The sequence below is a fragment of the Ochotona princeps genome, chromosome 11 (genome assembly GCF_030435755.1).
Source record: "Ochotona princeps isolate mOchPri1 chromosome 11, mOchPri1.hap1, whole genome shotgun sequence".
Lineage (NCBI taxonomy): Eukaryota > Metazoa > Chordata > Mammalia > Lagomorpha > Ochotonidae > Ochotona > Ochotona princeps.
In genome coordinates, this window is record NC_080842.1 from 43,395,632 (window position 1) to 43,418,965 (window position 23,334).

Sequence of the window (23,334 nt, forward strand, 5' to 3'; positions counted from 1 at the left end):
AAATGAAAAACATGGGGCCAAGCATGGTGGCCTAGTGGCTGAGGCCCTCACCTTGAATGCATCAGGATCCCATGTAGGCACTGGCTTTAATACCAGCAGCTCCGCTTCCGCTTCCCATCCAGCCCCCTGCTTGTGGCCTGGGAAAGCAGTCGAGGATGGCCCAAAGCTTTGGCACCCTGCACCCGTGTGGGAAGTTCCTGGCTCCTGGTTTAGGATTGGCGTAGCACTGGCCGTTACGGCCACTTGGGGAGTGACTTATTGGACAGAAGATCTTCCTCTGTGTCTCTCCTCCTCTCTGTATATCTGACTTTGCAATAAAAATTAAAAAATCTTAAAAAAAAAAAAAAAGGAAGAAATGAGAAACTCGGGTAGGCAGAAAAACTCCATCTGCATGGGATAATGGGAATTGTTTAGTTCTCCAGGATTGGACATGGCATTGAATTCAGTTAAGAATGACCTGTACAGTGTAAACTTCAGGTTTACACCTCTTCTAAATTCTTCTAGTGAAACTGCAGTGAGAATATTAGAATCAGGATGCTAGGTGTGGGCTAGAAAGTAATAAATGATCTTGTGGTTGGCAAGTGTGAAATATTTAGAGAAGAAAAATTTACATCTCAAAGGGGAAGAATTCTGCCTACTTGGTTAAATGTAAGGGAAAGAACCTAAACACTCAATGTGCTTTCCTAACAAAACAAGGCAATAAGAAGCTGGATGTCACAAAATAGGCATTTTAAGAAAAAATCTGAAAATATTCCCCTAGACCTTAAGCAAACATTTCAGGTGCATACACATCAGAAATACTGTGTGCTTTTTATCTCCAGGAGATCGTACTTGGATAATATTCTTATCCTTACTGTGTTTTAAAGTAAACTACTAACTCCCAGAAGCATTCTTGAAAGCGTAAGAGGAGAAAACCAACAAGACTTGAACTTCGTTGGCTGCAGTGGCAAACACCCTGGTGTCACAGTCAGTCCCTATATTGGTAGGCTCCACATTGGCCATGCTGGGGATAAGGTTACATTGTTGCTGGTGAGTATCCCAGGAGGGATCTGTCTCTAGTGAGCCAGCCCAGACTTCCCTTTCTTCTCATTATTCCCTAAACAATACAGTGTAACAGCTATTCCCCTGGCATTTGCATTGTATGTGGTAGGCTGAGTAACTGATGGAAGTGTTCAGAAAGATGTTTGCAGGTTACACGCGCCAATTCCTAGGCCATGTGACTTCAAGGTCTGGATCATCCACACACTTCAGTACCTGCAGGCATCCAGGGACCAACCCCCCACAGCCACCAAGCGATGGCTGCTGAAAATACAGCGTGCACTATCTGTGCCAACTGAATCAGATGTAAATCAGCCAGTTCCTTGACGCACGTTGCCACTGGAGATATTCAATGTTGTCTTCAGGAAATTTTTTTATGGAAATAAGAAAAACCTATCAGCTAATCGAGGTTTATTCTCTCCTCTGGCACTAGAGCTTGCTTCTAGACTACTGCCTAACACGGCCGAAGTCCTCCACCGTGCAACAGCATCGCAAAGTTCATTGGTACACGGGGAGAACACTTCCTTGTTTCCTCCTAACTTCCAGGATGAGTACCAGAAGAATAACTGCACTGTCAGTGTGGAAATAACCCTCGTGGTTCTTTACAACTCGGCGGGTTGCTGAGATGCCCAAGTCGTACCCTCACCCACCAGCCGCGACCACCCCGAGGCTGCCGCTCCGGTGGTGCAGCCCTCGGGTGCTCGCCTGGGCTGTGGGGAGGGCGGGTGGGCACCTGGCAGTGTATCTCCCCTCTCCACAATCCCAGCCGCTGGGGCCGAAGTCCGCCTCATTCTGAGGTGGGCACTGGGGGCGGCCGCCTACTCAGTCTTCTCCACAAAAGTCACTTTGCTCGGGAGGGACCGGCGCGACCACACACTAAGGGACGCGGGGCTTTCACGCCAAGTCAGAGAGGACGTGCAGGGCGATCCTCCCGACCCATGGCGGCGAGGCCAAGACTGGGACCTCGAGCTTTGCAGGCGCTTTTGTTCAAGCTCTTCCGGGTGGCAGACGCCAGGGGAGCCGCCGGCGGGAGCTGAGGGGACCGGGCGACACAGCGCAGACGAGCAGCGGCCGCGATTCTCAGAGGTTCTCATCCCGCTCTTGGCCGCACGCCTTTCCCTCAGACCGCAGGACCCCAGGCTCCGGACGCCACGCTCAGCCTCGTCTCCCGTTCCCGCTGGCCTCAAACGGAGGCTGCGAAGTGGCTGCCGACCCCGAGCTGCATCTAGAGGGATAAACGCTCTGAAGAAGGCGAAGTAGGGAAGAAGACTTTGAGGCTGTATTTCTCAAGCCCAGACAGGGAGAGCGAGAATGGGTAAGGGGCGTGCGTCCTGGCCCAATCAGGGACACAGGAAGATGTCCTTTCACCAATAACAATAAAGTTCGCTTTCCGGAGGCGGGAGGGTGAACCTTGACTGCCAGTTCTCCAGAGCAACGTTAGGGGAGAGGACAGAGAGTGATCAGAAGCCCAGCCAACCGGGGCCTGGGGGCGGGGCCGGGGGTGGGCGTAACCCTGAGCGGCGGCCGGGCTGGCCAGTGGAGGGCGAGAGCTGCTGTTCCTGTTGTAGGGCGCTCGCCAATCAGAAAGGCGCGGAGGTGGGCGGGGCAGGCAGGGGGTGGGAAAAACTCGCAGCACCGCCGGGCGCCCGTCCGGCTCTGGGAGAGCGAGCGAGCGAGCGAACGGGCGAGCGAGAAATCCGGTGAAAATCCGAGTCGGAGGGAGGCTGGACCGCGGATCGGTTCCGATCGGATTATTTCTTAAAGGGGACGCGCCATTGTCAAGAGAACGGAGCCTGGGGCCCGAGGGCGGGGACCGGCGGCGCCTGAGGAGCGAGGCAGCGACGCTCCAACTGGGGACAGGTAGGTGTTGCCCGGGAAAGGCGCTTCATTTCACTTTCTCTTCCAGCCTGGGGCGGGCGCCGGGATGCCCGCCGGCCACCGGCCACCAGCCCCAGCGGGAGATGAGGCGGCCGGCCCCTCGCCCGGGTGTCCTTCCTGGAGGGGCTCGGGCCGGGATGGCTGGCAGGCTGCGCCGCCCGGGCGAGGACTCCTAACGGACACCCAGCCGCGGCAGCGCCGGCAGCAACCGTAGAGGCGCCCGAGCGCCGGCGGGTCGGCGGGGAGCGCCGCGCGCCCCCTGCCCCTCGGGTGCCCGGCTCCAGCGGCGCGCGCCGCCGTCCCCTCGCGCCTCCTCGCGCGCCCGGCTTGGCTAGTGCGCCGCCTCTCGCTCGCCGACTCGCGGGAGCCGCCCCGCCGGGAGACAGGCGGCGGCTGCTGGGTGGAGGGGGAGGTCGGCGCGGCCTGGGCATCGCCCGCCGGGGCAGGGAAGGGAAGGCTGGGAAAGCAAACTTAGCGCGGCCCCGGGCGGTCAGGGGGCAGCGGGCACCCGCCGAGGGCGCCAGCCCAGCCCGGCATTGTCCGCCTCTTCCTTTGCTCTCGTCTCTCCGCCCACTGTTCGCGGTGGTGGGGAGGGGTGCGGACGCGGGCGCGGTGCCCGCGCAGCCCCGGGCCGGCCGCGCACCCCGGACCTGGAGCTTTCCGGAGCCCGGGTGGGTGGGCCGGGCTCCGCCGTCCCTAGCCGGGCCTGCCGCGGGTCTCTGCTGCTGTTCCGGGTCTGGGCTCAGCACGGGCGCTAAGCTCGCCCTTGCAACTTTTGATGGAAGTTGTTGGTTGCAGGCGGCAGGTTCATTGGGCACAGTCTCATTTCCTTCGTACCAGGGAGGCTGATTTTAGGCAGAATGGGGTCTTGATCTCCGTCAGTGTTTTCTTCCATCCCATTTTGGTTCCTGGTCCCGTTAAATCTCATTTCTTGTGAATTTGCAATTCATTTGGGAGCATTAACTTATCACAGATCAAGATTTGAAAGGGAAAAGAGGGAACGAGCTAGCGCGAGAGAGCGCTGGACTGTGTGTTGGTAAGGGGCAAGAACTTGAGGTAGAACTGAATTTGTCTGAGCCTTTTTGAACTGTTACTCTGAACCCCTGGCTTCGTAATTTCTGGAAGAGGGGAAATAAAAACAAAACCCACAACCAAACAGGTTGTTAGGGTCTGTCTATAGGACTAGGGAAAAAAAATAGATGCTTTGTGGTCATAAAGTTTGTTTTGAAATGCTCTTCTGCCTAGCAGGTATCTTTGGTAAAGTCGGTTTCTACTACTAAACTTACAGGCATTATAGTTAGTAGCAGCGACTTTTATTGTTGATCAAGTGAGTGTGAGAGGCCTTTTGATTTTGAGCATTTTCCCGGTGCTGTACCTGCCAGTACTTGCCAAAGAAATCATAGAAACAACATGTCCCTTGTTTGAGACCTTATATAGAAAAGGATGTTTTCATAAGCCTTCGTTTTTGACAGTTTGTTCTTGTGCAATACTTTGTAGAGTACTTGCATGTGCAAGTTAAGCCATATAAACAAAGTAGCAGTGGGTGTGTTATTCTGTAGTCTCCCCCCCCCACTATCAAAATTAACATTCCATCCTGTCTTCTCCTCCACTCTTAAGTTATTTTGTAACATTGTTTCTCTAACAGAGATATTTATTTTGAGACACCTGGATTTTTTTTTAACAACTTTGTAAAATGTTCATTGATTAGCTCACTGGTAACTGAATGGGGGAACAGGCTCAGCAATAAAAACAGAAACATATTTGGGAAACTAAAAGCCAACTTTAGATAACATTTGAAAGGTAATTCTGGCAGAATTTAGGAAATGAAGATGTGTAAAAGCATGATAATGTGTAATAATCTTTTAAAAAGATTTATTTCTTTGGATGGCAGAGTGATTGGTGTATGGGGATTGGGTGGGAGAAGAGAGGTAACAAGAGATCTGGGTCTTCTATCTGGTGATTTACAACCGGAGTAAACTACTGGACCTAGACAGGCCAAACCGGGAGCCGTGAACTCCATCCAGATCTGTTACATGGATGGCAGGGACCCAAGCACTTGGGCCATCCACTTACTGCCTTCCCACGTACATTAGCAGGAAGCTGGATCGGAAGTGGAGAACCAGCACTTAAATCTGCACCTGGCTGTGGGAAGTCAGCCTCCTGAGCTGTGGCTTCCCTTACTTAAGGCACCAGAGTGCCAGCCAGCACCCCTCCCCACATTGGTTGTCTTATTGGCATTGTAGTACCATACATTTTACTTCTTTTAATCTTTTGTGTTAAAGATCTCAGGGAAGTTTTTAGGCATAATTTTCTTCTTTCTGTATAGAAAATAGATGGCTCAAACAAGTTTCTAAGTTTCTGTCTTGTTTACTTACCAGCTTACTTAGACAATAGAGAAGCAAATTCCTGAGCTTTTAAAGGAGCCCATATAAAGAAAACATTCAGAAGGAATTATCTTTGAAATCTGGAGGCTGTATTTCCTGGCAAACACATTTTTCTCCTGTGTGCTTTCCACATTGTGTGGGACACATTGTTTTCAATGTGCACATGGCCAAGATGTTTCTGGAGTTGGGACCTTCCCTCCTGTGCTTTGAGCTGGGAGTGGCCTACAAGTCTAAGCAGGCTCACTGGGTTACCTGGTACCATTCTGGTATCCTGTAAGCATGTTACTTTATAGTCTTGTGACAGGAAAAGACAATCATCTGTAAAGGGTGCTTGAGTACACGCAATTTTTTTAAATGAACACCTTTCTGAACAAATTGCATCAGATCAGAGAACAGCAGTTGGACCATTGTTGAAGAATGGCATAATCTGAGTGCTCTTTGTTCAGACTGTGGTTTAGTTTTACATCTGCTCCACAAACATCTTTTGTGATGGTGATTACTTCCTGTTACAAGTATTTGGGACTAGGTTTAATTTGTCCCAGGATCTGTTGACTACCCATTTATTTCAGGAGTATGTTGGGAAGATAAGAGAAAAATGGGTGGTTTTTTGCTCTCCTGTATACAGTTTAATGGGGGAAAATTAAAGTGATAATCCTTAGGAAAAACACAGTGGGTATGTATTTCACTGTAGTAACAAGTGCAAAGGGACTGTGACACAGGAATCATATCAACATGGTGAAGGAATATTGGAGTGGTGGAAGCAGCCCAGGCGGGGTGGGAAGTTTTCATGGTTTTAGCAGGTGCTCTACGTTTTAATAAGATATCTTTTTTTTTTTTTTTTGTAAAGTCTTTTTGGGAGTAGTCTGTATATACTCATCTGTTCACTGCTTGAGGTCATATCTTATCTGTAAAATGTTTTGGGGAGACAGAGCACATGCCCTGAATTTCAACAACCGTACCTAGTAAAGGGGAATCAACCCTTTAGCCCAGCTAAATGTCACCTTGTTGGCAAGCTCTTCCTCTGTCTTCTAATCAGAAGTGATTGCTCTTTCCTTTTGATCCTGTAAAATCCTCTTACAGCTCAAGCTAGTGTCCAATTGTTGCTCACAGTAAAGTTAGGTGTCTGTTGCCTTTGTTAGACTGTAGAGATTGGTAAAAGCCTTTTACGGAAATTGAAGCCCTGTCGTTTGAATAAGTATTTAATTTGTTTATTTAAAAGGCAGGTGTATCTGTGCATGTGTGTGTCAAAGAAAGAGAAAGAGGAGGAAGAGAGAGAGAGAGAGAGAGAGAGAGAGAGACTGATTTTTCCATTTATGATTTGCTCCCAAATACCTGCAATGGTGGGGCTGTGCCAGCTGAAGAAAGGAACCTGGAATTCATTCTTTCACCTCCTTGTGAGTAGCAGGGTGCCAAATGCTTGAACCTCTCTGTACTTCTGCCTCCCGGGGTGCATATTAGCAGGACTGGATCCCAAGTGCTTGAGCAGTTTCATTGATCTAAATAGAAGCCCATCTGCAAACAGGCAGCTGGCCTCACATCTCTATTCATTAGCAATTTTTGTTTTTAATGGTTGTACCCACTCTGGGAGTCCTATATTGGTTATGGAGGTTAAGAGGAAGCCTATGATTCATTTGTTTGCTTATTGTTCTGCACAACTCTTCCAAAGTATCCTAGCAAAGAAACCTGGTGTTCCCCAGGAGGTGAGCCAAGGCCAAGTAGAGTCTGCTAATCAGACCTGGGAGCCCCCAGATTGTTTTCTGGGATCGAAGCATAGCTATTGCTGTGGGTCAGAATATTTCTGAAATTCTACAAAAAAGCTGTCTTTCCTCATAGTGACCATTTCAAAGACCACCATTGTGAGACGAACATCTGTAGCTTAGCAGATGATTCATATTGTGCTTGTAGAGCAACACATTCTTCTAAGCTCAAATGCTATCGAAATAGATGACTTTGACTAGACTTTTTTTTTTTTCAAAGAAAATAGTTATGTTGAGAAACTAAGTGTGAAATATTTTTCTTTTTCCCAGCTTGGACCTCGCGTCCCCCTCCTCCCATTTGGTCTGTGTGTGTGTTTGTTCTGAAAGGGCACCACAGAAGGCTGCTGGTGATGGGAGCAGCCGGGCCAGAGAGGAGAGCTGACCAAGGGACAGACCCTATGGAGTTTGATGTAGCAATTTTGATTTTTCAAGTTGTGTGAATATTTTTGTTTTTTAAATATCAGTTTTCTTGAAATTCATGTGCCATTTAATTCATCCATTAAATTATAACAGTGGTTTTTAGTATTTTAGTACATGGAAGAACTTCAAAATGTTCGTGGAAAATGGAGTGGAAAGCTCTTTATTTTGGTGAAGATATGCTGAAATTCATATTTTCTTCAAAATATGTATTTTCATGCATTTTTTAGGGAAAACTCCTCGGCTTTTAGTTCTGCTTTTGACAGGCTCTTTGGTGTACCACAGTTTCCAGACTTGGCCATCATTCCCACAATCAGTTGTGGATCTTTTCCATCACCGCACCCCCCGCCCCCACCCTTGTCCTCTAGGCTTAAGCAACCAATGATCTACATTTGCCTATCCTGAATATTTCTTTTTTTCTTTTTAAGATTTATTTATTTTTATAGCAAAGTGAGATATATAGAGAGAAGGAGAGACAGAGAGAAAGATCTGTCTTCTGGTTTACTTCCCAAGTAGTTGCCAACAGCCAGAACCGAACCAGTCTGAAGCCAGGAGCCAGGGACTTCTTGGTCCCAAGGCTTTGGGCTGTCTCAACTGCTTTCCCAGGCTACAAGCAGGGAGCTGGATGGGAAGTGGAGCAGCCATGATATAAATTGGCTCATATGAGATCCCAGCGCATGCAAGGCAAGGAGTTTAGCCACTTGGCTATCGTGCAGGGCCTCAGCATAAGGTTTTTTTTTTTTTTTTAGATTTATTTATTTTTATTGGAAAGGCAGATATACAGAGAGGAGGAGAGACAGGAAGATCTTCCATATGATGGTTCATTCCCAAAGCGGCTGCAATGGCTGGAGCTGAGCCAATCTGAAGCCAGGAGCCAGGAGCTCCTCCAGGTCTCCCAAGCAGGTGCTGGGTCCCAAGGCTTTGGGGCGTCCTCGACTGCTTTCCCAGGCCACAGGCAGGGAGTTGGATGGGAAGCAGGGCCGCCAGGACTAGAACCAGTGCCCATATGGGATCCCCGGGCGTGCAAGGCGAGGACTTTAACCACTAGGCCACGACGCTGAGCTCCTCAGCATAAAGTTTTAACCAATTATATCCTGCTTTGACATCAGGAATTATAAGATACATCTCTGTTTTAGAGCATGTGTATTTAACAAATGTTAATTTTTTTTTCAAGTGTGGCTGAAAGTTGATGAAGATCAAACTGTGGTTCGTTTGATTACTATAAAAGAGTCTCAGTTTTTAGGTTGGCAAATATTCACATGTACTTTTTGTTGCCCGAATGGATTTCATTGCAATATATCTACTTCTCAAAATTCTTTGTTTTATTTTTTAGGGCATATCTCCTAGTTTCATCTTAATCTTTAGAGATAACGTAATTTAGTTCAAAGCTAATGAATTCTGGGCTCCGCACAAAGGCTCATTTGGCTAATCCTTCCCTTACAAGCACCAGCATTCCATATGGGTGCTGGTTCATGTCCTGGCTGTTGCACTTCCCATCCAGCTCCCTGTTTGTGGCCTGGGAGAGCAGCGGAGGATGGCCCAGAGCCTTTGCACCATCCTACTGCATTGTCCTGGGAGACCTGAAGGAGAGAGGCTCTTGGCTCCTGCCTTTGGATTGGCTCGGTTTTGGCTGTGTGGCCACTTAAGTAGTAAACCAGCAAATGAAAGATTTTCTCTCTGTCCTCCTTTCTTTCTGGAAATCGAGGTTTCCAGTGAAAATAAATACATCCTTAAAAAAGTAAAGAATTTTGGAAAGAAACTTAATGCAGTTTGCAGTTCCCTTTTTTTATTTTTAAAAATTTTCACTTATTTGGAAGTCACAGTATAGAGAGAGAGAGAAAGAGAGAGAGAGAGAAAGAGAGAGAGAGAGAGAAAGAGAAAGACCTTTCATCCTCTGGTTCATTCCTCAGATGTCTGCAATTGCCAGGGCTCATCCAGGCCAAAACTTGGACCCAGGAGCTTCATCCAGAGTCTCCCATGCAGGTACAGGGGCCAAACACTTGGGCCATCTTCTGCTGTTTTTCCCAGGCCACTAGCAGGGAGCTGGATGGGAAGTGAAACAGGTGGGATAAAGACTGGCATCTATATGGGATGCTGGTGTCACAGGCGGAAGGAAGCTTTACTGGCTACGCCACAATGCCTGCCCCCATCCCATGTTTTAAAACCTAGGATGGATTATGCTGTCTATATTATTGATTTAAAAAATATAAGTTTTTTGTTTCTAGAGTGTGTGTGAACTCAGAGCAATTCATTTATGGGAGACAGACTGTTAATGTTCAGTGAACAATGTACAGATAACTATGATTTGTTCATTTGTTAATGAAACCTCTTCTTTATAAATCATGTCTGTTTTCGGGGTTGATTTACATACTGCTTTACTGAGTGCTGTTATCTCTTTGTTTGCTCTCATTACACCTGCCTGTCATAGTCTTCCTTTCTATAATTTGATGCTTTTGGTATGCTAGAAGAACAGAACACATACTTGCTGCATGTTGGATAAAATTTATAGAGCACTGTGGGTGAGGAACAAAGAACTTTGCTGTGCGTGGTGATCTAGAGCCAGGGCCTTGTGAATTGACTTCTAAACTTACTTCAAGGGTGCTTGCTTCTTTCCTGGTTTTGATTCTGTTTCAGGTGGGTGGATTTCTGAAATTTTTATGATATTTTTATAATTCATATTTTTTGTGAACTTTTGAAGTAACTTTGTGTCAGTCCTTTCCAATCTATGAGCATGTAAAGCCATAGAATATCTTTCCATTAATTGATGTCCTCATTAATGTTTCATAGTGTTTAATATGTAAGTTTTTCTACTTCTTTGCTTGAATTATTTCCTAAGTATTATTTTATTTCATTTATTTATTTTTAAAGATCTTATTTATTTTTATTGGAAAATCATATACAGAGAAGAGGAGAGACAGACTGGAAGATCTTCCATGCGCTAGTTCAATCCCCAAGTGGCTGCAATGGCTGAAGCTAAGCCCATCCAAAGCCAGGAGCTTCCTCTGGGTTGCCCACATGGGTGCAGGGTCCCAAGGCTTTGAGCCATCCTCCATTGCTTTCCCAGGCCACAGGCAGGGAGCTGGAAGGAACGTGGAGGAGCCAGGACATGAACTGGCACACATATGGAATCCTGGCGCTTACAAGGTGGCGAGTTATATAATGGAGACATTGTGTTGGCTCCTATATGTTCTCATATTAACAATTAGTTCCATTTTGTTTCCCCTGAAGAACTTGTTTAAGTATTTATTCAGATGCTGGTCTATTGGTGATGCATTCCCTTAGCTTCTTGTCTGGGAAAGACTGCATTTTTATTTCTGGAGGACAGCTTTGCTCGATATAGTATTTTTAGCTGACTTCCCCCCCCCCCCTTTGGTATTTTGAATGTTACCAGGCTATTCTCTCAATCCTGACCTGCAGAGTTTATGCTGAAAAATTTGCTTGACAGTTTCCTAAAGGATTTCCATATATGTGACTTGATGTTTGTCTCTTGCTGCTTTTAAACTTCATTATCCATATTTGATTTTTGACAATTTAATCAGAATGTGCTGTGGTTGAAGCTGTTTTGAGAACTTCTGTGTTTCATGAATCTTTTCAAAGTCTAAGTCTTTTTGCTTTGTAGGTAAGCTCTCTTTCTTCTTTTTTGTCTGTTCTAGAATTCTCATAGTGTGAACTTCTGTTTGCTTAATGATGCACTGTGTTCCCTGTATCCTCGAGGCTGCTTTTAGTCTGTTCTAAAGTATCCTCCCCAACCCCATAGCTGGGCAATCACTTAACTAATATCTTTAAGTTCACAGACTCTTCGGTTGATCTGTTCTACTGTTGAAATGTTTCCTAATCCGTTTTTTGTTTCATTCATTGAGTTCTTCAACTCCAAGAAATCTACTTCTTTCTTTTTTTTTTAATATTTATTTATTTTTATTACAAAGTCAGATATACAGAGAGGAGGAGAGATAAAGAGGAAGATCTTCCGTCTGATGATTCACTCCCCAAGTGAGCGCAACGGCTGGTGCTGCTCCGATCCTAAGCCAGGATCCAGGAACTTCCTCCAGGTCTCCCACATGGGTACAGGATCCCAAATCTTTAGGCCGTCCTGGACTGCTTTCCCAGGCCACAAGCAGGGAGCTGGATGGGAAGTGGAGCTGCTGGGATCAAAACCGGCATCCATATGGGATCCTGACGCATTCAAGGCGAGGACTTTGGCCACTAGGCCACGCCGCTGGACCCTTTTCTTTCTTTTTAGAGATAGTTTTTTTGTTGTTGTTGTTAAATTTATTATTCAGGTCATGTGTTGTCTTCCTGATTTGAATGAATGATCTGTCTTCTTGTATCTCACTAAATTTCTTAATCATTATTATTTTGAATTTCTTTACAGACAGTTCATAAACTTTCTTCCCTTTGGGGTTACTGGAAATTATTGTCTTCTTTTGAATGTAGTATGTTTCCTGTGTCCCTATATTGATATCTGCGCAAGTGGAGAAAAAATTGGCTCTGGCAGACTAGCTCTTTCTAAAGGTGGCTTTAAAGAGGAAGACTTCCACCTGCAGCTGGTCTGAGTGTGCTGGTTGAGAAGGGTGTGGTTCTGAGTAAAAGCAGGGACAGAGCTTCCATGGTCTGTCTTCCGATGTGATCAACATCAGTGGTATTGCAGTTGCTGCTTAATCAGGTTTTCTGTCTTTCTTTTTTAAGTGAAATTATTAATGATCAACTTTGTACTTCAGGTGCCTAGAACACAGAGAAAGATCCTCTGTTAACTGGATCACTTCCCAAGTGGCCACAACAGCTGGAGCTGGGTTGGTCTGAAACCAGGAGCCAGAAACTTCTTTCAGGTCTCTCATGTGGGTCCAGGGTCCCAAGGTTCGGGGCCATGCTCTATTGCTTTCCCAGGCCACAAGTCAGGAACTGGATGGGAAGTGGAGCAGCCCGGACATGAGCCGGTGCCCGTAAGGGATCCTGAAGCACTCAAGTGAGGATTTAGCCACTAGACCCTATAGCGGTGATTCTTAGCTGAGGTGATATCTCTGGATGTTGGGTCTGCATGGCCCTCAAGTAACTGAGACAGCATTGGGTCGCAGCATACATGTTCAGAGTAGCTGTGGAGGTGGTTTCATGTCTCTGTGTCTTTTGAATCTATTGGGGTAGCTGGGTCTTGTGGAACAGGTTGACTCTTGGGCAGGATTGTGAGCATATTACCAGAAGCCTGGAATCCTGAACTACTTCCTCCCAAGGTGTTGGGCTCAGGTGGCCAGTTGTAGTTGTAACTGTGATACCAGGACATTGAACTGGACACTGAACTGGCCAAGCCCAGGGGAAGAAAGGGTGATCTGGAGATTTGGAACCAAGAGTTGGGGTACAGTTGCAATTTGAAACCAGTGCCAACAGGAATGTTTAGAGCCTAGAGTGTTCTTAGGAATGATGTAATACCACTTCTAGATTTTATAGATGAGAATGACATTGTAACTTGCTTAAACAGTGGCTAAAATTGAGTTCCTTTGGTTTTCAACCCAGTGTTTTTTCTATTCTACCATATATTGTTCCAATTTGTTGCGATGACTAGTCTCTTACTAGTATTGGAGACTTAGTTGCCTTTAGAACAGAAGATATTTCAGAGTTTCATATCACATGCCAGTAGGGTAAAACAATGAATCTGCATTCCAAAAATGTGCATACTTGTCACAAACTATATACATCATTAATAATGTGATGAAGAGGAAATCATCTAGAACAATTGAAAATACATTATTTACAGATTTTTTTTTAAAAGATATATTTGTTTTTATTACAAAGTCAGATATACAGAGAGGAAGATCTTCCGTCTGATGATTCACTCCCCAAGTGAGCCACAATGGGCCAGTGCTGTGCCGATGCCAGGAGCCAGGAACCTGGATCCTCTTCCGGGTCTCCCACACGGGTGCAGGGTCCCAAAGCTTTGGGCCGTCCTCGATTGCTTTCCCAGGCCACAAGCAGGGAGCTGGATGGGAAGTGGAGCTACCGGGACTAGAGCTGGCGCTCATATGGGATCCCAGGGCATTCAAGGTGAGGACTTTAGCTGCTAGGCCAAGGTGCTGGGCCCTATTCACAGATTTTTTAATCCTGATTAACATGTGAGTAGTGTTTAAAATGTGATGAATGTGATTGAAAATCATTGCTTGAACAAGGCTTTTTTTGTTTTGAAATAGACTCATGGGAATTCAAAAAGTAGTAGTATAGGGAGTCTTGTGTCACCTGAATTCATTTTTCCTACTTGTTAACATCTTATGTAACATCAAATTAATAATACCAGTAAGCTGGCTCACTGACACTGACACAGTACTTTGAATCACAAGTCTGGGTCTCATGGTTTTTATTGCACTTATTTGTCTGTTTGTGCGTCTATACCATCCTATTTAGTTTGATAAAGTTTCATATGTGAGCATATGTATTCACCACCATTGCCGCCATTCTACCATTGCTGAGAAATGCCTACCTGCAGCTGAAGATCAATCCCTTTACCCCAGCCCTCACTCATGGCTATTTTCCTGGCAACATTCATTTGTTCTTGATTTTTATATTCTGTCATTTTGAGAATGTTGCATAAATGGAAGCATACTGTATGTAAGCTTTTGAAATTGACTTCTTTAGTCAGCCTGTTATACCATCTAAGCTGTGACCTGTATCAATATTTCCTTTTCTTTCTTGTTACTGAGTAGTATTCACTGTAGAGATGCTGCACAGTACACAGTACTGGAGAACATAAGAATGGTTTTTAGTTGGGGGCTGTTACTTGTAAAGCTGCTGTGAATATTTGTGTGAGTTTTTGTGTAAATATAGGTCTTCATTTCTGTTTAAATGAGTAGGAATTCTGTTGCTGAATCTTGTAAGTGTACGCTTGCTTTTACATAGAATTGCCAGACTATTTTAAATAGTAACTGTATATTTTCTTTTTTTTTTTTATTTTTTTTATTTTATTTTTATTACAAAGTCAGATATACTGAGAGGAGGAGAGACAGAGAGGAAGTGGAGCTGCCGGGACTAGAACCAGCGGCCACATGGGATCAAGGCGAGGACCTTAGCCACCAGGCCACACCGCCAAGCCCGTAACTGTATATTTTCATAAGAAATGAATGAAGGATTTATTTTATCCATATTAAAGTACCTCCTCATTCTCTCCATGTTTTGTAGTATCATTTTACATTTTGACTATTTTAATAGTTTATAGTGATGTCTCAGCATGGTTTTTAGTTTTAATATGCCTTTCCCTAAATTAATTGTCTGAATGGGCACATGGGATTTGTAGTTGTATATTACTAAGTCTTGAGAGATTTTAGAATTTGTTGCAGGCATAATACTTATCAGATATGTAATTTGCAAGCATTTTATCTCCAACTGTAGTTTGTCTTTTCATGTTAACAGGCTCTTGCCCAAAGTGAATCTTTTACATTTTCAATGGTCTGCTTAATCAGTTTTGTTTTTCTTTATGAATTTGGCATTATTATAATTTTTTAAATCCAGTTCTAGGTTTGAAAGGTTTTCTTTCTATGTTCTCTTCTAAAAGGTATACGATTTCATCTAATGTCACTGCTTTGTTACTATGTAGTTTTTGATAAACCAGTTGTAAACTGTGCTATTTTATTGTTGATTGCAGGTAATTAGTTTTATTAATGTTAAATTTAATATGCTATTCTTTGAGAAAGTATTTTTTTTTTTAAGATTTTATTATTATTGGAAAGCCGGGTACACAGAGAGGAGGAGAGACAGAGAGGAAGATCTTCCATCTGATGATTCACTCCCCCAAGTGAGCCGCAACGGGCCGGTGTGCGCCAATCCGATGCCGGGAACCAGGAACCTCCTCCAGGTCTCCCACGCGGGTGCAGGGTCCCAAAGCTTTGGGTCGTCCTTGACTGCCTTCCCAGGCCACAAGCAGTGAGCTGGATGGGAAGTGGAGCTGCAGGGATTAGAACCGGCGCCCGTATGGGATCCCGGGGCCTTCAAGGTGAGGACTTTAGCTGCTAGGCCACGCCGCCGGGCCCGAGAAAGTATTTTTTAAGTCCATTTTTGAGTGCTGTAATTCAGATGGGACTAGCCAACCTACTCAATTGGGGATCTGCATGCTACAGTATGTGATGGTGCAGTGAAAGTACAAACACGTGAGGCTATCCCAAACAACTCCATCAGACTGTGAAGCTGTTCCTTTAGGAAACCATCACCCACTGTAAAGAGAGTTTTAAAAAGATTACTTTTGTTTATTTGAAAGTCAGGGAGATGGAGAGAAAAATCTCATTTCTGTGGGGTCACTCTCCAAAGTGCATAACAGCTGGGACTGCACCAGGCTTCAGCCAGAAGTGGGGGATTCCCGGTCTCCCATTTGGTGGCAGGGACCCAAGTGCTCGAGGCATCAACTGCTGCCTTCCAGGGTGTGTCTACCATCAGCAAATGGAATTGACAGTGGAGCTGGGACTCAAACCTTGGCGCTCTAATTGGTTTGTGAATGTCCCAAGTGGCATCTTAGCTACTGTACTGAACGCCTGCCACAGAATAGCTTTAAGGCAAGCTCTGGGGTGCTCACTGACTTGTTGGGAGGTGTTTGTGGGGACTCAGGGGTGAAGTGGCAGATTTTTAGAATAGGACTGCCACGTTTGTCTCCAGAGCAGGATCAGTGTAGTCCACAAGACTGTAAGGGCATTTGTTGGAGCACGTGCTGCTACCATTCCCACTGTCCCTGTTGCTGCCACTACTCTTACTTCCCAATCCTATGGAATGCAGAGGGACCACAGCAGCAATCCAAGATTAGGAAGTCGGGTCAAGAAGTGTCTGTTGCTGCGATCACCACATCGTGGATCATTAGCCTAGAAGCTGGAGAATGGACCCCAGAAGGATGCTATTGGAAATAGCACATTTCCACAACTATGCTGGTCTCCAAAGCAAATATATGCTTTCAGAATATACTTAGTTGAACCAATCAATACTCAGTCCTTAAGCTGCAAGTTCCAGTGTCACAGACAGGAGCTGGAGAAAGCTGTACTATCCAGCAAGCCTCATGGGACTGAAATGGCAATGTGTCTATTTCATTTATCAAGGAGTAATAAAGCTCCAGTCTAGTTTTCTCCATTGTTATTGATACATGGCTGGCATGTATGTATTTAAGGTGCTTAATGTGATTTGGTATATGTATATATTGTAAAATAATCATTGTGGTCCTGTCACCTCCTATAGTTACCTTTTAAAAATATTTTTTGGTTAAAATATTTGAGGTTTCCTCGCGGAAAATTTCAAATATTCATTATGTTATCAGTAACTGTTGTCAAAATACTACATTTCTGTGCAATAAAGAAACAACAAAATGAAAATTTAACTTATGGAATAGGGGAAAACATTTGCAAACTTCATATGTAGAAAGGGATTGTTTTTTAAAATGTATAAGGAAATTGTGGAACTCAACAGCAAAACAAGCAAAAAGAAAACCTCCTGAAAAATGAGCTACAAAAGCCCAAATCTCAGTTAAAGTAGTTCTTTTCTGAAGAAGACATACATGACTCTGAAAAGGTGCTGTCTCTTGCTAATCATCAGAGAAATGCGGATCAAAGCCACAGAGTACCTTACACTGTGATACATTGGCGTTAGATTTCTAGAATTGTATTATAACTGGGTGTTTACATCCTTTGCCACTATTTACCCTTCTCTAACCCTCGGCAACCATAGTTGTATTCTTAAAAGTCACTGCTTCTTGAAGTCTCATTCTTTACTGACACAGCTTTTATCTTTTGACAACTTTTATCTTTTATCCTTATTGTAGGTATAGGTGAAGGCTTTAGGAGTGTGGGCTCCCCATGGCATAGGCCACATTTTTGAACCAAACCTTCATGTGTGAAAAGAGTAATTGTTCTGGAAGTTATCCTTTGATCTTTCGGCACTAAGGTTGTTGCCACAGCTTGTTTTATATGAACTTTGGGATTGTGTTTTCTATTTCTGTGAAAAGTGCCTTTGGGATCTTAATCAAATGGCACTGAATTTGTATATTGCTTTATGTAGTATAGATGTCTTACCAATATTAATTATTCTAATCCTGAAGCTTGAGATATGTTTCTATTTATTTGTGTCATCTTCAGTTTTTTTCATTGATATTTTATGACTTTGAGTGTATAGATTTTTCTCCTTGATTAAATTTACTCTTGAGTGCTCTGTTTTTCATGTTATTGGAAATGAGTTTGTTTCCTTTTTCAGGTAGTATGTTTTAATGTACAGATAAGCAACTGATTTTTTTTTTTTGAGAGTTGATTTTGTATCCTGCATCCTGCAACTTCACTAAATTTATTTACTAGCTCAGTGGTTTTTGGTGATGCTGATGGGGTTGTCTATATAACCATGCTTTGCTTAATGATGAGGACATGTTCTGAAAATGTGTTGTTAGGAGATGCCATAATCGTGTGGATATCACAGAGTGTACTACCTTACACAAACCTAGATGGTGTAATCTATTAATGGCCTCTGCCATCATGGTGTGATCTGAAACATTGTGTGCAGAGAAGATAATGCCATCCACGGATAGTTTTTTTTTTTTTTTTAACTTCCATCTTTCTGACTTGGGTGACTTTTATTTCTTTTTCTTCTGACTGATTGCTCTAGGGCTTTCATTACTGTTCTGAGTAGGAATGGGAAGAATGGATACTCATGTCTCATTCCTGATCTTAGAGGAAAATGCTTAGCTTTTCACTGTTGAGTGTGATATCCACTGTGGGCTTATTATACATGGCCTTAGTAAGGCTTATTTTAACTGGGCGATAACAAATATATATTATCTTCTAGTATTTTCTTTTCACTGCAATGGCTTGGCCATAGTATCATTGAGGGTTGCTTTGCACCCAGTTATATTTTCACTAAGTAGCAGGAACATAGTAGGTCTGATGTGATTCTGCCTCATCTCCCAAGTTTAAATTTATCTTCAGTTTTCTAATTTCCGAGTTTATACTTCTGCTTTTCTAAAAAGCAAATATAAAATATTACTATCTTGGGAATACGCGTTAAATTCAGTTGACACAATTCTTGCTGTTGGGATCTGAGTCTGGTGTGTAACAACCATATTTTTATCTGGTCTCCCAACAGAATATTAGAAAAAAATACATTTTCTTCTTGAACCATGTTTTGCTGCCCTACTGTGTATAGCCTTAGTGCTCACTTTGGCAGCACATATACTAAAGATTAGAACCATAGTTTGTTTGGCATACTCATTACAGATTTGGTATCCATTTGTTGAAAATAAAAGTTTGGCTTTTTATTCCATACTTTGAATTTTATTCCTGGATATAACACTTTCTGGTACAACACTAACTATGATAAATGCTTGCAAAGCCTGTTTATATATGTTTTAGAATGGTAGTCAATTTAAGATGTAATAAAATGAATTAAGTAGAAACTTGTCTGTGTCCATGTGCATTTTTCTTTTGAGGACTGTAGTTTTCCTCAGATTCTCAGAAGTGGAACTACGACACAGGAAAAATGAGTACCATAGAGGTGTAAGTTAAGTTAGATCATTTGCCAGTTGTTACACTAAGGCTATTGCTTATCTCCATTCTGTGTCCATAGTTTTCTTGTAGGCATAAAAAAAAAATACCTTGTTATGTAAATGTTTAGGGACAGGCAATGAGCAAGTAAGAATTCACTATTAGATGGGATAGCGATATCACCACAATAATTTTTTTTTAAGATTTATTCATTTTATTACAGCCAGATATACACAGAGGAGGAGAGACAGAGAGGAAGATCTTCCGTCCGATGATTCACTCTCCAAGTGAGCCGCAACGGGCCGATGTGTGCCAATCCGAAGCCAGGAACCTGGAACCTCTTCCGGGTCTCCCACGCGGGTGCAGTGTCCCAATGCATTGGGCCTTCCTCAACTGCTTTCCCAGGCCACAAGCAGGGAGCTGGATGGGAAGTGGAGCTGCCGGGATTAGAACTGGCGCCCGTATGGGATCCCGGGGCTTTCAAGGCGAGGACTTTATCTGCTAGGCCACGCCACCGGGCCCCCCAATAATTTTTTTTTAAGCATATATTCAGGGCCAACGTTGTGGCCTAGTGGTAAGGTCATAGCCTGTGACACTGGCATCCCATATTGGCACTGGTTTGTGTCCTGGCTGTTCCGTTTCTGATCTAGGCTCTCTGTCAGTGGCTTGGAAAAAGCAGAAGAGGATGGTCCATGTATTTGGACCTCTGACACTCATTTGGGAGACCTGGATGAAGCTCTTGGCTCCTGGCTTTGGCCTGACTCAGCCCTGGCCATTGTAGCCTTCTGAGGATTGTACCAGCAAAAGGAAGATGTCTCTCTCTTTCTGTGTGTGTGTATGTTTGTGTGTATGTTTGTGTGTATGTGCGCATGCACACATGCATCTCTCGGTGCAGTTCTTCCAAATTTATTTTTTAAAGATTTATTTATTTTTATTGGAAAGGCGGATATACAGAGAGGAGGAGAGACAGAGAGGGAGATATGCCGTCTGATGGTTCATTTCCCCAAGTGACCACAACAGCCAATGCTGCGCCAATCCGAAGCCAGGAGCTAGGAACTTCCTCCAGGTCTCCCACGCGGGTGCAGTGTCCCAATGCATTGGGCCGTCCTCGATTGCTTTCCCAGGCCACAAGCAGTGAGCTGGATGAGAAGTGGAGCAGCCAGGATCAGAACTGGCGCCCATATGGGATCCTGGAGTGTTCTAGGCGAAGACTTGAGCCACTAGGCCATCGCACTGGGCTCCCAAGAAAAAATTTTAAAATCTTTTCTTTAAAGAAAAACATGTACAGAGATTTCAAATGTTAAGATAGAAGGAAAACCTTATTTCTTGTATGTATCTTTTTACCCCAGTGTGCCCTTGCTCTCTTTCTCACTGTTTCCTACAAACACATACAATGAAGTGTAGTGAGGGCATTAGAGACAGGTTGCTAGTGGCTGTATTGTCTGAATCCTGATTCTGTTGGTTTAATTCCACATTTACAAGCCTGACTGTAGCTTAAACTGTTAAGGTCTGTAAAAGGACCATGTCAGGGCTGGTGTTGTTGCAAAGTGAGATAAGCCTCTACTCGAGTTGTCGTGCAGCCAGTTTGAGTCCTGGTTACTCCATTTCTTATTCAGCGTGTTACTAATGCACCCTGGGAGGCACCAGATGGCAGCGCTAGTACCTGAGCCTGTGCCAACCCAGAGAACTGGATGGAGTTTGGACTTCTGGCTTCTGCCTGGCCTAACCCTAGCTGTTGTGAACCAGCGGACAGAAGACTCTCTGTTTCTGTCTCTTCTGACTCATTTCTGTCTCTCTGCCTTTGACTTAGATGAAAATAGACATTAAAACATAATGCTAGGGCCTGGCAACATGGCCTAGTGGCTAAAGTCCTCGCCTTGAACGTGCCAGCCCAGAGCTTTCGGACCCTGCCCCCGCGTGGGAGACCCGGAAGAGGTTCCTGGTTTCCGGCTTTGGATCGGCACAGCACCGGCCCATTGCGGCTCACTTGGGGAGTGAATCATTGGACGGAAGATCTTCCTCTATTTCTCCTCTCTGTATATCTGACTTTGTAATAAAAATAAATAAAATCTTTAAAAAAAAAGCATAATGCTAAAAAAAAGAATACGAAGTGTTAGGTGTAGTCTCACATTCCACACAAGTATAAATGGGTAACTGTTATTTTTTCCCTTGGAGTTGTGAGGATCAAAAAAGATGTAAATCAAGCAGGTAGCTATAGTGCCTGTGGTAGGCAGACAATAAACCCTTAATTGCTGGAACCTGGGAATATCGTGCTTTGTGGCAGAACAGTAAGTTATCAGGTGGACTGAAAGTTGCTAATGAGCTTTCAGGTGGGCTTCATGTAGCTACAAAGCTTCTTAAGCGTGGATGTGGGCAAGTCAGAGCAGCTGGCAACAAGCAGGAGGAGGGCTCAGCCGCTGCTGGCCGCACCTTGGGGGTGAGTGTAGCCACCAGGGTCTGCTAAAGCCAGGAAGATGGACACGGCTTTGAACTTCAAGAAGGAGCGTAGCCTGGATGACATGGTAATGGCAGCCCGAGTGTAACCCATTTTTGACTTCTGTTTTCCAGAGCTGTAAGATAAGTTTGTGTTGTTTAAAGCCACGAAGTGCATGGTAGCTTGTTACCAGTAGAAAAGGAAACTCATAATGGTGCTTAGCTTACTGTGTATTAAGAGCTGGATATTCTAATACAACCTGCTGAGCTTAATCCTGTCTACTCTAACATGATTCTGGATCCAGTTTGCCTTTTCAGAGAACAAGGTGTCTTTCTGCCCTTCCCTTGCACCCCAGGTTCTCATTCCTTCCATGGTGTCCTTTACCTTGCTCCTCTGCAGTTCTTTTCTGGGTCTTTCGTTACTTTGAAACAGGCGAGGAGCTACCTTATTTTGGCTAGTCCTGCTTGACCCAGCTTTGCTTGTTGACTGCCACCGTGCAGTCATCCTGATACAGTGACAGCTTTCATTCTCCTCAGTTGTCAGATAGTCTGTACCTTCACTTGAATCCTTTATAGGTTTTTTTTTTTAATGTGATATAAATTACTGAAAATATTTGAGAGCCTGACATCCCATAAGCACCTCAACTTGTGAAGAAGTTGAGGAGAATGAAGTCTCTCTTCTCTGAAGGACCCTGTTGTGGGCACTTAGTAAATTATTGAACTGTAACTGAGCATTGAGTGTCAAGCATCAGATGTGGAGTGGGTGGTAGAGCTGTGAGTAGGCATCAGGGAAGGGTAATGTGGAGAGGGCATTTAGACTAGAGCAACCTCTTGTGGAAGAGATATTTGAGCTAAGAATGTGCTTTTAAAGGAATCAAGAAAATTGGTTTGAATAAATTTACATTTTTAGAAATGCAGAAGTTGGCCGGTTAGACTATGTTTTTGTAAGCACTTAGTGGAAAACATATTTTTCCTTTTGAGTTTTTATGGTTTAGGAAATACTTAAAGAATCAAAATTATAAACTTGAATTTTCAGTTGGCTGATGACTTGCTTGTCTTGATAACCTCAAATAGACTACGTGAAGTTTCTTCATTCCATGTGTATGTGGTACATACTGTCTTAATCATGTTAGGTTCTAATGTTGATACTAAACCTTAAAGTGATTGGAATTTAGTGTCTTCTCATCTGAGTCATTGTGCTTTAATGTGCTAAAAATATTGATTGCATTTTAAAACAAGTTTCTCAAAGAGATATATTAGAAATGTAGAGTTACAGAGAACAAGAAACTTAATTGAAATGTAGAGTTACAGAGAACAAGAGATACAGGGAAAGAGTGAAAAGAGAGATCTTCATTTGCTGGTTTACTCCTAAAATGGGTGCAGCTGCAGGGGTTGGGAGGGGCTGGAGCCCAGAGCCAGGAGCTGCTTCTTGGTCTCCCACAGGGGTGACTGGGGCCCAAGTAACTGGACCATCTGCCGCTGCTTTACCCAGGTACATTAATAGGGAGCTGGGTCAGAAGTGGAGGAGCTAGAACTTGAACTGTGTAGTATGGGATGCTGGCATTGCAGGAAGATATCACATGGGATGAGTAAAGGGTGATGTTAGATTTTTTTTTTTACATATATTTATTTATACTGGAAAGTCAGATATACAGAGAGAAGGAGAGACAGAGAGGAAGATCCTTTGTTCAATGATTCACTCCCCAAGTGACCACAACAGCCAGACCTGAGCTGATCCAAAGCGAGGAGCCTGGAGCTTCCTCTGGGTCTCCCATGCAGGTGCAGGGTCCCAAGGCTTTGGGCTGTCCTGGACTGCTTTCCCAGGCCACAGGCAGGGAGCTGGTTAGGAAGTGAGGCTGCTGGAATTAGAACTGATGCCTACACGGGATCCCAGTGCGCTTAAGGGGAGGACTTTAGCCGCTAGGCCATTGCACTGGGCCCTAACCTTTTTTT

General features: G+C 44.2%; 1 protein-coding gene across 1 annotated transcript in view; it reads left to right on the forward strand.

Annotated features, from left to right (window-relative positions):
• Positions 1–2,011: 2,011 nt before the first annotated feature.
• Positions 2,012–23,334, forward strand: part of FRYL (FRY like transcription coactivator) — a 247,737-nt gene continuing 226,414 nt past the window's right edge. The window contains exon 1 of the mRNA XM_058670127.1: positions 2,012–2,898. The gene's annotated coding sequence lies outside the window, so the exon portion shown is untranslated. The remainder of the gene's footprint in view (positions 2,899–23,334) is intronic.